The sequence below is a fragment of the Oxyura jamaicensis genome, chromosome 13 (assembly GCF_011077185.1).
Source record: "Oxyura jamaicensis isolate SHBP4307 breed ruddy duck chromosome 13, BPBGC_Ojam_1.0, whole genome shotgun sequence".
NCBI classification, from domain to species: domain Eukaryota; kingdom Metazoa; phylum Chordata; class Aves; order Anseriformes; family Anatidae; genus Oxyura; species Oxyura jamaicensis.
In genome coordinates, this window is record NC_048905.1 from 1,167,541 (window position 1) to 1,186,995 (window position 19,455).

General features: G+C 35.4%; 1 protein-coding gene and 1 long non-coding RNA gene across 7 annotated transcripts in view; both read right to left on the reverse strand.

Annotated features, from left to right (window-relative positions):
• The window catches only part of GABRB2 (gamma-aminobutyric acid type A receptor subunit beta2), a 191,207-nt gene that overhangs the window by 82,761 nt on the left and 88,991 nt on the right, over positions 1–19,455 (reverse strand). The window lies entirely within an intron of this gene.
• LOC118173578 lies at positions 1,963–5,966 on the reverse strand. The gene is made up of 2 exons (XR_004754292.1): positions 3,149–5,966; positions 1,963–3,021 (listed from the first exon to the last, which is right to left on the reverse strand). It is a non-coding gene; the product is annotated as an uncharacterized LOC118173578 (long non-coding RNA).

The following is a 19,455-nucleotide window of genomic DNA, read 5'->3' on the forward strand; positions in this document are numbered from 1 at the left end:
CTGACACCACGCACTGCAGCTATACCCACTGTTCACTTCTGCTTCTTGGAAACAGTCCTGCTGCGTGACAGTAGGAAACAGCAGCAGCAGCAGCCAGCATACCCAATTTCAAATACGTGGAAATATGGAAAAAACAAAACAAAACAAAACAAACAAAAAAAAAACTGTAATGTGATATATCACTCCCCTGAAGAGAAATACTGGATTTCAACATGTGTCATGACTGCTAGAACTACTAACAAATTGACATTTAAATTAAAAACCATTTATTACTAATTATAGAGGTCATGGAATTCTTCTTCCTTCTGTTTATTAACATCAAGCGTAAGCTTCCCTTATATAATCTTAGGTTAAGAGCCGGCTTTCACAAAGGATAAACAGTGACATTTCTACAAGTCCATCATTAAAACCAAACGTTCAACTACTGACTGCTATGATTTTTCAACTTTAAATTGTGCATAGAACTCTCAGTGTAGTTTAACATGAAAAAAAGTAGAAATGGTTTTACTGATGTTGATAGCTTTGTTTGAAATGAAATGATATAGTCAGGCCACACAGAGCCTGTAATATGCTCTCTTCTAATACCACTTCTCAAAATTTCATGAGTATTTCAGCCTAGCTTGTTTTTCTTATTCATTTATTTCCTCATTTCCTTAGTCATTACCCTGTCCAACCCTCACATACTTAGATACTCTCTCAAAACACTAAGTGTTATTTGTTAAAGCTTGAACTCGTGACCATAAGTTAAGCATATGATGCTTAAACCTTTTCTAAGGATAATACAAGATTCAAATCAAATTTTGCAGATAACAAAAATCAAGGAGCTTTGCTGGTTTACACTGTTGATTAAAGAAGAAGGAAACAAATATATAAGCCTGTGATCTTTCTTTTTCGGGAGGAAGCTCTCTATTTCTCTGCTGAAGGATTGGCTGTTGTGCTATCTGCTTGTCAGCCCAGAAGAGTCATGGAAAACTGGTGAATTTGGCTGTTATTTCATAATAAAAGAACAGTGATTCTGAAGAATGATAATTTTGTTGCAGCAAATGATAATTTTCATGCAGCAATGCCCAGCTTTCTGCTCTCTCCCCACAAAGGTCTCTAAACTGCTGTTTAAATTAGATAAGCATTGCCTTCTATCCTGTCACTGAGTCCAAAACTCAGCCACAACATCATGCTCATAATTTAAATCCCTGCAAAAAACAGACGTCACTCCACAGAAAATCTTCTGGTACAGTAATCTCAGCTTTAGAGTGAAGGTATTCAGGCCTCTCTCTGAAATACTACATGCTCCTTTAGAAGATTAACACCCATATAACACAATGAAACAGCTATGCCAGAAGAACTAGGAGAAGCAGTTCAGATTTTTAATATTTTATCACTGGGAAATGCGTATTTGTCTTTCAGCATTCACTTCATTTCTTCCTTTCAACAGAAATAATAAATAAACAAAAGAAAGATCCCTACAAAACTATAGGATTTACAGAACAATGAAGCAACATGAACTGTGCTGACAGCACACAAAAAAACAACCTTGGAGGAAAAATCCAGTACATCTCCTCTGCTTATACAAAGTTCATAGCCCTTTTGCTTTATGCCCAACAATATAAAACTGAAAGCTTAACATTTTTTGCAAAATGTTTCTTATTCCAGTTGGAAAGATTACTTGTCCTTTTCAATAAGAAAACGACAGCACTGGAATAAAAATTTCATAACTTCAGCTTCTTTCTCTTAAATATTTACACTACTACCAGCCAAGACATGCACACAACAGATAAGTTACATATACAAAACACCTTTGAACAAGTTGTGTCCTTTTTAATAGGAAAAAAGTTTATAATTCCTAAAGGAAAAAAGTTTATAATTCCTAAAGTTCTAAGAGAAAATTGTTTAATTTCACATGTTTCAGAACATATGAAACATCTTTTTCCACAATCTTTCATAATTCTTTTTTTTTTTTCTTTTTTCCTAGAAAAACTTATATACAAGAGGGTATGAAAAGAATAAAGTTTACTGCATTCTCATTAAAAATATTTACTTAATTCTGAAATTATATTAAATTTAATCTAGACTCTCAAGCTGTGGAAGTGAGCTAGAGCTCTCTAAGAAGCCACATGGATTTGGTTCTTTCTAAGTGACTAAAATAACTGGTAGGTAGTTCTGGTCAGTATGTTGAACTGTATACACATCCTACATTAATATTGTTTATTCCTGATGATAAAAATATAACACTTAATTAAAAAACTGAAGAACTGGTGGGGGAAAAAGGAAATAACTTCCCCATAGGATACGTACTTTTCAGTGCACAAATTCTGGAGATAATGCTGTCACTAAAAATGTAGAAACATTAACTCATACAGCATGAACTTTGCCCACAGCCTACCTGTTTATGTCTACAATAGCACTACCATCCTGTACTGCAATGCTTTTATTTGGGACAACAGTCTTATTTTCCCAGGAATATGCACCTAAATATTAAATCATTTGCTTCTTAGAAACAAATGTGTAACCTGCTTCCTACCCACAAAATATCTGCAGCAGCCAGCCTCCAAAAACTGCTAGGCATAGCTCCTCGTGGAACTGGCTTTCAAGGCAGGTGGTGGTGGTGTTTACACAACCTGCAGCTCCTGCACTTTTCTCTATAGGTGAAGAATATGTACTCTGGATGATGATCTCACAAAGAAACTGCATTTGCTATTTCTCTGTCTTCTTAATTTACCACTTGTGATAGAATGAATCCTGCAGAACTCTTTCTTCTCACAAAACACCACTAAGAATATTACCAATTACTTGCCCATCCAATAAAACATCCAAGTGGATGACCTGATAACATGGTATTTTCAGTATTCTGGAGAAAGGAATTTTTACCTGAGTTAAAAATTAACATGAAAGTCAAAACAACCTGCAGTAGAAAAGCCACATTCAATTTTATGATTGCAGCTTATTTAGTAATTCTTACAGAAGAAGCAAGATGAGAGCACAAAGCACCTATTGCTCTGGTTGTTGTGAGTCAGAATAAGAGAACTCATTTTCCACAGGGAAATGTTAATAGAAATAATAAATTAAAGTAAATTCTTCATAAGCAGAAATAGTCTCAGATCCAAAAAGGAGAGAAAAAAGTCAAACAAAAACACACATCTGTAGCGCAGACCTGAAATTATTTTTCCTTCAAGAACCTTTAAAGCAAAGCAGTGACCCGTAAAATTCTAATGCTTACAAAATTGTAAGACAAAAGTAAAACAGTAAAATGAAGCCTCCCTGTCCTAAAGTGGGACTGGTACTTAAAAAGCAATCACACAAGGAGACAGTTAGCAGTCACAATTAAATCAAACTGTGTAAAACACTGTACAGTAACAGACACAGGTTAATCCTTATTAGATCAATCATGATTACAAAAGACTGGAATTGAGGATAGAGGCACTGCCTCCCTACATGACTGTAGGATTTCAGTTAGACTAGTGCTTTCTATGATTTTTTTTTTTCTCATTAAGCAATTCACTATCATGTATCTTTATTATTTGAGGAAAAAAAGCAACAGCTCACAACATATCCTTTCTTTCCTCTTCACCTTGTTCTAACAGAACTTCACCATTTTTAGGAATGAAGTGTTTAATCATCTTGTCTTCATTTACTCTTCTACTTCCTCTCTATAAACAACCTGACATTCCCCAAAGCAGTACCAATTTGATCCACTACAGTGCAGTTAACTCACCTACTGCAGCTCTAATATGCTCTGCATGCCTGAAGTACTCACGTAGAATGGAGCCCCTTGCCTCTATTAATGCAATCTTTCCTCCTCTACCTAAGGAAGGTCACCCACTATCAAACAGCTTTACAAAATCCAGAATAAAATTATTTATTTCTGATGAATGTTGAAAGCACAGGCAGCAGCTAAGCACACCAGAAAGTCCCTTGTGCCAGTGCAGCTTAGTTTCTCTGCTGTTCTCACCTTCCTCTGAGCTTAACACAGTGCAAGCAAAAATGGGAATGAGAAACTGTCCATTTTTGTGCTACCAGTAAACAAGGCAGTCCAGTGTAAGTGTCCAATGTAAGAAGTCCAGTGTAATCATTCAGTAGAATAAACCAAATATCCTTGTAATTGACAACTATTATAAGATCAATATCTCTTGCTTTGTTTGAATAAACATTTCAGCTTTGCTCTGGTATTTAGGGAACTGTAAGAGACACTTATCCAGAGACATAATTCCACCCCACTGACATCCTTTCAAATATCACTATAATACTAACCATCAATAAAGCAGGAATACAAACAAATAACACAGATGATCGTGAAGTCTCAAAACATCTGATGCATTGCCCTCAGACTACAATGTTAGCAGATATTAACATCGCCATTGTCTGGATACAGAACGTCAATACTAATGTATCATTTCACCTTTAATTTTACTGAATGACCATTGTTTGTAATTAGCATGTAATGCTTCACTACACTTCTTTGTCTCAAACTATTTATTTAATTTGTGAAGTTCATGAGAGATTTTAAAAGGGTCATGAATATATATATCACTGCTCCTGGTAAACTAAAAGTAAGGGATTATATTTCAGTGAAGTTGAGATCATCACTATAGATTTTAGCCTGGTATCAATAATGTCAATGTATGCAATACTAATTGCAAACATGCTTGAATATACCCACCTGATTAAAAGATTGGCATCTCCAATGGGCACATACCAGGTTTTAAATATAAGTAAATAAATGAAATTATACCTGTAATGAGAAACCTGCTTCCTCCGTACCTTCCTCTTGTGTTTTTAAGCTTTGTGACTTGGTATTTTCAAAAATACATCTTTTAGAACCCAAACCAAATGACACTGAGCAGACAATTACTCATTGGAAAAATAATATGGAATTATATATATATATAAAATACATAATTATATAACAATTCTCCTCCCTTGTTACATTCTATTCCTGCTTTCCAGGGCTCCTCCCTGCAGTTGTATGTTTGGTTTTTTTTTGCAGCCAAACACTATATCAAATCACTACCAATCAGACTAAGAATTGGCTTTCAGTAATTTAGAAATCACCTAAATTACAAATCACCTAGTTTGTTGTCCTCAATTTTATACAAATCTTTACTGTCAACAACTCCACACTGCACTTCACCACTAGACCATCAAAGTCAATGTGTAGATTTCATACAGCAAACAAAATCTGACCAAAATATGATTGTTATGACACCCCAACTAGAATCTACTACTGATCCATACAGTTTAATTCCTAGGTATATTAGCTTTTTCCATGATCTTTATCTAACTTATTTGCACCATTTGAGTTACTAACTCCTGTAGCTCATAGGTTAGCAATAAATTGTTTTTTTTTTTTTTTTTTTTTTTTTTTTTTTCCCAATAATTTCAATTTTATATTGTAATATTTACAGCAAGTTACTATCACACACCTGGAAAGAGAATAATAATCATAATAATAATAATTCAGTCCAATTGTATTTATTTATTTTTGAAAGCTATGGTGTCAGCCCATTATAACACTGCAGACAAACATATCATGGGCTGGTTTCCACAGCCAGTTTTTAAAACCATTCACACATGCATTTAGAGTTAGGTATAGCAGTACTGCAGGCCCACTTTGAGACAGAGTGCAACAACTGCTGTAGCACACAGCGACCTGGACTGTCTCATAGAATTAAAAGGGGCATTGTGAAATTACAGGCATATGCTTGGGGGAAAGAACTCATGGTTCTTTCTGAGGCTATTGTCATGTCCATAGACTAGTTATTAGTGAACAGATTGAACATATCATTTGAGTCCCAACATGAGAAAGCTTTTCCCTAGAAAAGGCAGCAACTAAATGGGTTGAAATCACTCAAATTTTGTACAAAAAAAAAAAAAAAAAAAAAAAAGGAGTACAAACCCAAAGCATATACCTATGATAAAAATTTCACTTCCAACTATTTCTCTTGCTTTTAACTTTGAACCAGTCATGAACCAATCATTCTCAACCTTTAACCTAGCATTAGGAAAATTGTTCACTTAAAATTACTCCCAAAATTCTTAAGATTAGCAACAATTTATTGTTTATTACAAACAATGGTTAGCCAAAAATGCAGTATCCACAAATCACTATGACATTTTGTAAAGCATCCTATGCACAGGTGTGAAGAACGAACCCCTCGTGAGACAAAGACATTCACCAAGCACCAGTGAAGCTTCCCCACCCCAATTAACAGCCAGATCTAGTGCAGTTTAACCTGCCTTTAATAAATCACCTGTTTGCGTTGTGGCTACAAAGCACATCTGAACAATTATTCCATGTGAACACTTCAGGACAATAAAAATTTAGGGGATAGTTTTAGGCCTCATTCACAGCATACAGATATCAAACAAAAGATTAGCACCAAATGACTTTAGGTAAGACTACTACAGAGGGGAAAGATAAATACAAAAATGCATTTGGTTTTATATATAAAATGCTACAATGGAATGAACATCCTTCTTATTCATATAAGTGCTTTAAGGTAGGTCTGACTTGAACAAAATATGAACAATTTATTTTGCACGTTTCATCCTAAACATTGTTCTTTTTCATACTCAACCTGATCTGTGCATAGGCATCTGTGGAGAAAGCTTGCTTTATAACTATTTTTTTATTATTATTATTATTTTTCCTCCTGACAGATAAGTCTACTGATCCAATACCTAAGCCATTAAACCTTTTAAAAAAATAAATTATTAATAAAACTAACTTCTATCACATTTTAGATGTTGTGCCTGGACTCAGCGCTTTTCTCTTGTATTGTGTTAGGCTCATAACTTCAATCCTCTGTCTTGTGTCTGGTTTGTTTTAAACACCAAATGCATTTACAACTTTCAAGCTGTCAAAGAATTCCGTCATTTTCTGCCTGCTTTAGTATTTAGTGATGGTACTTACTGCTACCTTTCAACTTTTGTTTGTAGCAATATTACTTTGAAAATGGGAACCCATGTTCTCCTTTAGCATTTTCAGAACTGTATCTACATTTCAGAGAAATTCAACCTTAGTTAGGGGTTTATTGACGTATGACGATAGCATGCAGTTTTTTTCTTTTTCTTTAACAATGAGTCAAACCAACTGACTGCAATTAACAGACACCTAGGTTAACTCCAGCTATCCTACTGAAATTCAGTTTCCCAAGGGCTACATGCACTTCTGTGCCAAAATTAAGGTGTTCATTTATGACCCTTCTGTTTCTTATGACAGAATCATAGAACAGCTTGGGTTGGAAGGGACCTTAAAGATCACCTAGTTCCACCTCCTCCCCTACCCCCACCCCCCACCCCTGCCATAGGGAGTGACACCACCCACTAGATTTGGTTGGCCAAGGCCCCATCCATGCTGGCCTTGAACATCTCCAGGGATGGGGCATCCACAGCTTCTCTGAGCAATTGCAGTGGTTCGCTACCCTTACAGCCAAGAATGTCTTTCTGAATTTCTTCCTTATCTCCGTTTCAGAGGAACATTAACGTCATTTGAAACAGAAGTGACAAAAAAAAAAAAAAAAAAAAAACACCCTTCTGACATACTAGCAGCATCATACTGTCAACTGAAACTGAAGCATCATACTGTCAACTGAAACATCATACTGTCAAACTGAAAACCTAATAAACTACAGAAAACACAAAACATCAGAAATATAAAGAGCAATGCTGCATATAGACCACTTTTGTATGCATTGAATATTCAGATGGTCCTCTCCTGTTTCCAAACTAATACCTTTGAAATTTCTCAGTAACTAGATCTCTGGGGCCAAAACACAAATCCATACACTGGAGAAAAAAAAAAAAAAAAAAAAAAAAAAAGTTTACTCCTAAAAAAAAGCCATCAATATTTTACTGCATGTGGCTTTTAAATGTGTTCATTTAAGACAAACTCCAGCCATTTTAACAAGGTCCCTTCTCTCTTTTTCCATTTTAATCATTATTATTTTTTTTTTCCATTTTAAATTTTAAGATCCATGGTTTTCTACAATTGGTTTGTGATCAAAGTTGTTAGATTTGGAAGATACATGACTGTGAGTGGCCAGACAGATGATTCTGTACACAATGCTGTTATCATATAACAAATGACTCTCAAAGAGTATCAGAAGAGTTCAACTGATTCTTGGAGCTTATTCACATTTTGGATTTCCATGTATTTCTGCAGATGACAAGAATCACTTAACATCTTGCATAACCAGATTTGCATTTTACCATGCAGCAGTGGAAGTTGAACCAACGTATTATATATATGAAAGGTTTCTTCCATATCGTGTACTTTTATAGTTTAGATGACATGCTCACCATTGCTTTTAAAGTACCACACTTGTAACTTGGCTGGATATCCCTGAGACCTTCTTTTTTTCCAAAGAAAAGTTATGACTAGCTCACATTTTCGGTAGATGAAGAGTCAGCTCAAAAATACCAGTCATTCCTGAGTACACCAAATATGTATTTGACAGGGAAAGAAATGCTTATTGTTGGACCTGCTCTGGAGCCATTAAGTTTTTTTTTTTTTTTTTTTTTTTTAATATTAATGGTTCTTTTTAAAGTGACCATTGTGATGATCAATAAATTAAAAAATAAAATAAAAGTTTTTTTCTGCAAGACTTTTTTTTCCTCCCCCAATACAATCTGAAGTAACTTCTGTGTTTTACTTAAAAGTCTCATACATAAGCAATAGGACAACACTTGCTGATTTTCAGTAAATTAAATTCATAGCAATGACCATTATGTCAGGATGACATTTACTTGATTAAATGTACAGGTGCTTTGAGCAGAATGAAAACACTGGCACAAACCCGAAAGGTGCAAGCATCACCTGCAGGTTCAGCACAGACTCAGAGGCACAGCGCTGAGTCTGACGGGGACCATGTATGTCCTCTTGCACACATTGTTACTTATTTATGAGCTTAGGCATGGAGTAATGGCCAGCCACAGCCCTTTGGCACGATATAGATGGCTTTTCACAAACCGAGCCATTTTGATAGGCTTTAGAGGAGGGAATTTCCAGGAACAAAAGAAATACTTTGTAAGACTCACATTTATAAAGCAAAAATTTCACAACTCATATCAATTTTTTTCCCCTATGTAACATCTCGTATTTTTCAGAAGACTCCCCACTGAGCATCTTTTTTAAATGTTATTTTTCACATTATGGTGTTTGATACCAAATGATGGCACAGAGGAGATGACAGTATGAATCAACTACCTGGACAGAACACATTTTAATTTTCTTAGTGTACAAGGATAATAAGAGGTCATACCACTCCTTCTGTGAGACATAGTACTTATGAGAAAGATAATAGCTGAACAGAAAAGTCTTAGCATGGATGTGGACTTTAAGTCCGCACTGTTTGTAATATAGGGACAGTAGGAGACAATGCTAGACAATGAAACAGTCACACTTCTATGGGCAAGCAGGGTTCTCCAGTGAGAAATAGGGAAAGGCACATAAAATGATCTCTACCATGTCCTGAACAGGTGAGAATTTTCTATATTGGCTTATATAGACCAGCACTCTTCTCAAACTCCTTCATTTCACAATGTATCTGATGAAATCAAGTATCTGATGAAATGTTGGACAGGTAGGAATATACAGAAATATCCTCTTGTTTTTCCTTTTTTCTTTGGTCACATTTCAGTATTTCACTTAAATTTTTTTTTTCAGATATTTCAAACATTGACCAGAACTCATCATTAATGCTGTGTGTTACATATGCTCATTTAACCTAAAACTAGTGACTCTGCAAAACATCTCTTATAGGTAGTAAATTTCATTTTATCAGCAGACCACAGCTTTAGCAAGCAATGTCAGCAGTTAATAACTTCATTGTTAAGGTTAAATATCTTTCCCGACGGTCCTCCAAGCAGACAAATGAGAAGACTAATCACATGAACATCAGTACTGCATTAAGGAAGCTGGCTCTCAGAAGTTCTATGGAGTATGCTTATATAGTAACCCACATTTTACACAGATACAAACACTGAGATAGTAATTAACTTGCTCAAATCTGCTCTATTTTTTCCTGAACTTCCAACACTCAGCAATCTCTAGACTACAACACTGAAAGCATGAGTTTGTGCCACAGTGGGTCTGTCTCAGTTTTCATTTACCCCTATAAAGCCATTTTCTAGTCAACTGGTTTGTTTAATCATTGCAGCAGTCCCTTAACAAGGCCCTAATAACTTCACTCTTTTTGGAATGGCAGTATGACTCCTACATTCAGAATACCAGCATCTCAAATCACAGTGCAAATGAGGTACTCAGAGCCTTTGACATTGCATCTGTGTTTGGGAACAGAAGCCAGGTACTGGGTGCAACTCTACTGTTCCCTCCAGTAGAAGAAACACGTTCATTGTCCTTCAGTCATTTCTCCACTCACACTTGTGGCCATCTATACCAGGAACTTTGGCGCTTAGCAAAAGTAGCCCTCAAAACTATTCATCTCTCTTAGAAAGCATCACTCCTCTCTGACCCAAAGGCTTATTGTGTCTCAATTTGCACAAATCCCATTTGAAGAGAAACCCTGTACTTCATTTGTTTGCATCTGCAATGCAGGATCTTTCCTAAACAAATGAAGAGCAAAATAAGGCAGGAAGACCAAAATCCATTGCCCTGGTATTTGCAAATGATGATCAGGAACCCAGGAGTAATGCTTTAAAGTATGCATGCCTATAATTTAAAAATAAGTTTAAGAAAAGATACATAAACTCAGTGACTTTTGTGAAGAACGATACCAAGAAATGTTTCAACACAGGAAAGAATACTATTCAGTGAAAGAAGTAACAGTAAATAATCTGATGTGCAGCATGGTCATTACAGGTGACATCAACAAAGAAATGAATTTTTAAGGAATTATCTTTATTAGTTGTGCCTTAATTATTATTTTTCCTGTTTCTTACAAATTGTAAGAATTAATACATGTATGAGTAAGAAAGAAAACCAAAACAATGTAAGTATTTACTCTGTCACATACAAATCATATTTAATTTCTAGTAATTCAAAAAATGCTTGCAGTGAAACCTAAATATCTTTAAACCTTGCATTAAGTTTTGGCTAGTTCTGAGCTAAGTTACAGGCTCTGAAAAGTCTGTGAATCTTTTGAATGCATAAGGAATGACATAGTCACCCACGTAAAAGAGACACTGCAAGTTTCACATGTTGTCAGTAGGAATTAAGATGAAAATTCAGTGCTCCTGGCTGTGATTTGCTTGACGATTCAGGCAAAGCTTGGCACAGGTGTGCTTAAAAGGAGAAAGCATAGATCCAAATTCTGCTTCTCAGCAACAAGATATAATCTTAGTACTTGATTTAAAAGACAGGTGATGAATCACAAGTCTTCATAAATAAGGAGATGGCAATACACCCTCTTTACATGGTGTAAATGTCATGAGAGGAGGAGATGGAAAGCAAACTATCACATAGCTAAGCTGCTACCATCTGCACAATTACTATATGTTCTAAGCAGCAAGGGAGTAGGAGGGAAAAGCATCATCAGTTATGACTATGCAGTCATTAGCCAAGATCCCAATCTTCATTAGAAAAATGAATTAAAACTCACCATTTACTGTAGATGTCACAGTGGCTCCAAAAACAATACAAACAATGGCCCACTGGAATTGGGTAAAAATCATGCATTTTGAAGTGGTTGTTAGTAAGCAGAAGTATGACATCAAGATAAAGTGATAATCTAATGCTATTAATTTAAGGCAACAACTTCTTCCTTCCCCCAGTTCAAGCAATTTTTACCATAAGGAGGAAGAGAAAATAGAGCATATTACAAATTTTAGAGGAAAATGCTGGCTTGGGATAAGCAAGGTCTGTAACTGAATGAAAAACTGACCACAAAACCACAACAGGCTTTCAAAAAGGTTTAGAGAGAGTATACATTTTACAGTAAGAAATTGCAGAACAGAAAGCCTGGATGAGCACAGGGAGATGAAGCAAAGAGTGTTAAGCAAAGCCAGAAGGGGAGAGGATAATGCAGTTTTGAAGCAGATACAAGAGAGGAGAGCTTTGTCAGTGTTAAGAATACATTTGATCAATTACAAATGGGGGAAAACCTCTCATACTGCTACTCTGCTGTCAGCCACAGATCTAAACTTACCTACTCAGTTTATTTTCATTAGAATTCAGTATTGAAAACACAGTAATTCTCGGACATCACGCAGGGAAGGAAGGGAAGGATGCCCCTTCCCACCTGTTTGGTAACACAGACCCTTTTTGCCTACACCACTGAGAGGTTTTTTTGTTGTTGTTTTTTTTTTGTTTTAATTGGAATGGAAACTCTCCCATGCTTTTAGCTATGAAATGGCTTCTGAAAGATCTTTTTATTTATTTTTTGCAGATAAAGCCAATAATGCAGAGCTGACACCCTATTCTCTTTTAATTGATATCACATTTTCAGGATGAAGTACAAAAGATAAGTGTCACACCAAGCCCAAGCTATCAACTTCTTCTAAAAAAGCACTTTGGATATTGTATTTTCCATAGCCAGTAAGAACTGCTGAACAACAAACTACTGTAATGAAAAGAACTTTTTGCTTATTCATCCTTGTCAAGGCTAATTAATACAAATGCTCCCTCACTTCCTGAACTTTTTTCTCAACTGAAATGGAGTTAAGAAATCTGGAAGTATCAGGATACCTTTCACTTTGCCTTATTTCTATGCAAATTTGTGTTTTCCCTGCTGTGGGCAGCAAATTTACATTTGCTACATTTCTACCCTGTTTTGCAGACTTCAGAAATTCAAGAATATATTGATATTCTGAGATATCCATTCAGACACAACAAAGTTCCTAGGTTTATCGTCTTGTCCATCAGTAACATCTAGCATAAGACAAAATGCTATGCACAAATACATTACTTAATGCAACAAAACTAAAAGCTATTTTTGCTATTTATTGCATGGACAAATGTATCATCAACAACATAAACAAAACAAAAACCAGAAAATAAATCTAAGTGAGAAAGATTGCTTTATCAATGCTTTCTTTTCTTTCATAAGGTTAAGTCAATCATCTTTCCCTTCTTGAAGCTACATAGTTCAGGCTTCTCATCTATTAGTCACGTATTTCCTAATTGCCTTTTATTGATCTAATATCTATTCATTCCTCTGAATAAATTTCTTATAAGATTCTGTAATAGCTATAATGAATAGTGAAGGTACCACTAAATATTTACTTTCATTCTTGACATTAAACAAATATAACTCTCCATGCCCTTTTCCTTGTGCTCAATTCTGCAGGGGTAGTATTCGCTTTGCTAACATTCTTCAGTCTTACCATTATATCTATGACCAGGACACAGTATATATCCCTAGTAATCCCATAAATCACATATATAGATTGTATTGAAATTAAAGCTGTCCTGAAATAAAATGAACAGATTAGGCTTAAAGAAACTTAAATGAGGTGAAGCAGACAAGATGTAACCTGATAAGACAGATGGAATTAGAGTCTATATCCTTCAATACATTCAAAATACCTTTAGTACTTATAGAAACAAAATACCAACACAAAGGGGGAAAAATTATACTATATCACCACAATAACCTATTTTGAGTTTTCCCTATAGGTAATGTTTTTGGACAGTTTTGGAAATAATTCATATCAGGTGTTTAATGTAATAGAAGAAAAGGTACTGTAGCATTTAAGCCCCTTGTCAGCTTTGGGTCCATGCAGCTAAATTAAAGGAGTTGATAGCAAGTTGATATCTTAAACAACCAATTACAGCTGCTGTTGATTTACATGAAAGTGACTGCAAATGCATCTCTACAGAACTACCTGAGCAGAGGGGAGACTTCCTCCTAGTCCTTGTACACACAAAGATCATTCCTTCCATAACTGTAACTTGTACTCATCCCTCCTCAGATTTTATTTTATTTTTTATAAGCTATCTTAGCATCTTTTAAACATCAAATTCCTGCTGTAGATACAATATGGCAATGAATCCTGCAGAGTAGGTACCTGGAAAGGACTTGAGGACCAGGCTGAAGTTTTATGCATTTATATTATTTTAAAAAGACATATATCAATGCAAATAAAAAACATCTTCCTGAATGCCAGCATCAAATATTTTATCAATATTCTCCAGTCTTAATGACATGCAAATGATTTTCCTGAAATCTTATCTTCTGTATGAAATCAAATTATCTTCTTGCATCAGAAGCTGAACACAGAAGGCTCTGAAAAGGAATTAATCTTGACTATATCTTCAGCATCTTTTCCTTCAAAAGGAAATAAACTCCTCGGTTTGGGTTGGGCACAGAAGGGTTGTGGTTGTTTGTTTGTTTTAAATGTGTAGTAAAGCCCCTACAGAGGCACATTTTTTTTAAATAAATAATTTAGCACCAGAATGGTGAAGGCATACCAAAGTTATGTGAAAACAAATAATGGCACATCTGTCTTATGGCTACTCCATTACCACTTTAGAAGTCCAAAAGCAAAAAATGCAATTATGAAATAAACTTCTAGTGTGCTCAATTAAAAAAATAAATAAATAAAAGAGGGTTGAACTTCTCAAGTTTCAGTATGCGCCTCCTTGCCTTTGTCTTATTCCTTATTTAGCGCACCAATTGTCACCTCTGCTTTTTGTATACTGAACCAGATGGACTAGATACAAGCTATCTTCTAGAGAGATGAGAAGATGAACAAACATGATCTCACACTGAAAGATGGAGCTTATCAGCAATGTCTATAAATTATTTACATCCTGAAGTGACCACACAAAAATGTTCTGTAGTCATCTAACTTTAGGAGGCTTTTCTCTTTTCAAGTAGTTTTTGCTGCTAGAAATTTGTGATACTTCAATAAAAGAAACATCTACACTGTGATAAACCTTATGTTCATGGTAAATTAATATTATGTTGCTTTCCCACATAAGCAGAGGCATTTAGAACTTTGGAGTGCTTCTTTCTATGCACAGTATCAGCTATATTACTTGTTAAGATACATGGCTATTATTCATTTTAAAATAAGACATTTCAGAAAAAAATGAACCATGCAAAAATAAATTATTATTAGCAATGGTACCTCTCATACACAAAGGCCCACTGAAACACATGGTTCTTCTTAATTGACACTCAGACCCACAAATAGGAAGGAAATCAATATTATGACTTAAGCTGAACTGAGTAAGGACTTAGAAATGACCCCATCATTTATCACTTTGGTCCCAAAGTCCCTTATATATCTGTATAAACTTGCACTTCATTACAACTGAGTTTAAAACTCTTAAAACTACTTTGCAACAGCCAATTACTACATTCTTACACTCTTCTTCAGAAAAAAAGAGAACAAAACAAAACAAAGCAACAACAAAAACAGTTAAATATTTTAATAGTTTGCATACAAACTACATTTAGTAGAGCATTTGAACTCACCAAAACCAAATGCAAATGGCTGTCATTCCCTGTGATTTTGCACTGAGTATGTTTTTTGTTAAATTATGCTAGTTAAGAGTTCTAAGAAAATTCACGAGATGGAAGCCTGCAAAACAATTGCTAGAACACTTTGATCCTAACCATATTGCGCCAGTTTCAGTTAACACAAGTGAAACAGATCGCAAAGTGTTTCCCCAACAGCTATTCATCTCTAGCTCTTTTCCATTCTGACACTGAAGAGGAAAGTGCCATAACATTTTTCAATATAAGCTGAATACATTTTCTATCAACACTTTAAATAGGCAATGCACTTGCATGCAACACCTTCTACAGTAATACCTAGTCTAGCAGTGGTTGTTGCTTTCCTCTACATTTTCTGAATAGAAACAAATGTTAGCTTTATAATTCTCAGTGGCTTCACAACCCTTCAAAGGGCTGTGAAAAAAGTAGGAGTTTATTTTTGCATAAATCTGAAAATCCTTTAAAAGATTGTATACCTTTATATGCCTTCCACTTTTCAAGATAAATTGTTGAAAGAAATATTTTTAAGTGTCAGTTTTAAAATACATCCCCAGGAGAGAAAGCCTTGTCAGTATAATTCATAGCTTTTATTTATTGCAATTAAAATAAAAATAATAATAAAAAAAAGAATTTCAGTGTGTTCTCCAGAATGACATGTTGTATCACATACAAATGGAGAAAAATGCAATGATCTCAATTCAGAGGTTAGCTGGGAGGATAGCACACTGGCAAATCAACCCCATGAAATGCTAAATCTGGATTTACAGTTCACATGTAAGAAGAATTTAGGGACATGAGCACTTGTTCTTTTCTGGTATTCTCCCAGAACTGAGAGTGTCCACAGACTACAAGCCATGGGATATTGATTATGGCCCCATCATCTGCTATGCAGACAGCTATTTCTGAGGAAACAGTCTCCAGGTCAGGCCACTGCAGTAATTGCTAAGGTCCTTTTTGTTCTGACACTCTGATCACGCCTGAATGCTGAAAGAACCCAGTTTTTTTCTTGTAGTCTTCCTTTGGCCCTGAGACATATTTCCCATCTGCTCGTACAGATGGCACGCTCACGTGAATTTAGAAGAATGGTTTTCCAAACTTTGTTTTCTGTCTCCTTAAATTACATGGTTCTAGACTAGTAGAAGTAGAATGTGTTCCAGGGATGCCAACTCAGAAGGAAAATGTGTACATGTGCACACATAAACACAGACTTGTTTTCTTAACTGTGATTTAGCACAGAAACTACTCACTAAATGGCTACAGCAAATGCCTGCATTGCAGCTGAACAACCAACATTACAACCAGGGATAAGTATGGCTTAAAAACACTCTTCTGCAGATGTTTACATGTGTCCCTTGAGTCTGGAGAACTTAACTGGAAATACCACAAGAACAGAATTTCTTGTAACATCCTAGTTTCTCTCCTTCTAAGCAGGATTAAATATTCTTCCAGGAAAGGCTTTCCTCTAGTCCTCTGCACATTGAGGGTCAAATAAAATTTAAATATGTGGAGGAAAAAAAAAAAGTCCCGAACGATGTAGACTTTTTAATTAAAAAGTATTATTACATCGATTTTAGGAGTTTAGGTGATTACTATTTCTCAAAAAAAAATATTTACCATTTGAAGAATCAGTAACAAACAAAACAGCAGGTTAGGAAGTCAACTGTTCGAGTTGATTACACCTCGAATACTGTGTTCAGTTTTGGGCCCCTCAATACAAGAAGGACATGGAGGTGCTTGAGCGAGTCCAGAGAAGGGCTACGAAGCTGGTGAAGGGTCTGGAGAACAAGTCTTATGAGGAATGGCTGAGGGAGCTGGAACTGTTTAGCCTGGAGAAGGGGAGGCTCAGGGGTGACCTTATCGCACTCTACAGGTACGTTAAAGGAGGCTGTAGCGAGGTACGGGTTGGTCTATTCTCCCACATGCCTGGTGACAGGACGAGGGGGAATGGGCTAAAGTTTGTGCCAGGGGAGGTTTAGGTTGGATATTAGGAAGAACTTCTTTACTGAAAGGATTGTTAGTCACTGGAATAGGCTGCCCAGGGAAGTGGTTGAGTCACCATCCCTGGAGGTCTTTAAAAGACGTTTAGATGTAGAGCTTAGGGATATAGTTTAGTCAAGGACTTGTTAGCATTAGGGCAGAGGTTGGACTCGGTGATCTTGGAGGTCTCTTCCAACATAGACTATTCTGTGATTCTGTGATTCCCTCCACAGGATGTGCATTGAAAAAATAAACGAAAGCATTTTGAAAAAAAATCACTAAAACTAGATATTTTGCTACCGTGAAAAATAATACCAAGAAAAAATAAAACACGAGGGAAAAAGACCATTCATTTAAGAAGTAGTTTCAAACAATGCCTTATAATAATGCTTATAACAGTGTATAGATAGTTTTTCTTTTACAATCACAACTAAAGTGTTACTGCTTGTGCCTACAAGAAAGAGGTGGAATAAGATGTACGATCATTTCTAAATATAGACTCATAACATTTATATTTCTTAGATATGCAAGGCCTTACAACTTCATTCTGAAAGCTCCCTGATCCTGCCCCAACTTACAACACCCATCTCAGAATTCACCAGATTTTTGATTAAAAAGAAATGCAAATATTCATACATATATACATATGCTGCACATATACGGCAAATATACACAACATATATTTAAGCATGTGTACAGAAACATTATACACACATTTAACACCCATTTAATTATCTGATTCTTGATCAGCACACCCTGCAATAAGATTTTGTGTATACCTTCCCTAAATGAAAATTTATATTGTTACAATCAGAGACCAGCAAGTGATATGATAAAACACATTACAGAAAGAAAATCAGATAATTTGTGTTGCTGTAATTCTAAATTATGCTAATATTTAAATTTCAATTCAAGATTAAGTATTTGATGACCCTTATTTGTTTTTGGACTACATCTATGCAATGTCCTTGGAGCAACTTAAACTATTACAGGGTTCTTTAGCTGATGGAGATTTTCGTGCTAATAGAGAGTAAATGCCACAGTTTATCTGTTAGGCTATAAAACTCAGAATTTCTTTCACTTCATTGCAACGTAGTAATCTTGGATAATAGGGCTTTTAATGGAAGAGATTCCTGTGACTTAAAGCTTTTTCCTTATTAAGCTTAATTGAATTAATTATTCACATACTAATGATTTAACAGCTACTCCATATAAAATAGAAGCAAAAGACCCTCTTGAGTACTTATGCTATACTTAAAATCTAATAAAGGAACTGAAATAAAAAGATACCTTTGTTTTCTTTCAGATGGGGAGGTATTTAAAATCCTACTACTCTCTCTCCATGCCGTGGATGGAGGGGTTCTGAAATGATATCATCCTAAATCCTACAGCAAAATGCATCTTTAATCTATGAGTCCTTAATTGAAAAAAGATACTTATCGCATTCAGTGATCTCCTCTTTATTCCAAAAATTGCATATTTCCTAAAATTGGCTCATTTTGTGAATGTGTTACTATGTAGGAAGAATGGAACAGTGTGATTCTAAGGACAATGGAACAGATTTGTAACTATAAAACAGCTATCATCCCAAAGTGTGTATCAAGGCTGGCATTTTATAATTCTTCATAATAATGCTTGGCACTTATTGTTTTATCGGATCAAAATACTTTATAAACTAATTAATTCATCTTCACAACACCCCTGTGAGAAGGTAGGTTTTACTATTCCAATTTAATAAATGGAGCAATTGAGGCAGAGGAGTTGTATTATTTGTTTCATGTCACAAAGGGAGCCTAGGACAAAGGGAGTCTAGTTTGTAGACTAGAAATAACAGCAGCAGTAGTTCTGTGGCGAATTCCTTGGGACCTTAACTGAACTATTTGCGTGAGTAAGAAAAACAGAATATGGCCCACATCTTGAGCCAGAGTTGATGCTTTGTTTGGTTAAAACTAGTTAATTCCCTTAAGGAATGTGCTGGGAGTCAAGAAACCCAAGTTCCTTTCCTCATGTTTGATCTAATTGACCGTGCAAAGCAAGAGATGGTAACTTGTCCTGTTCTGGGATTTCCAGATAAGGAGAT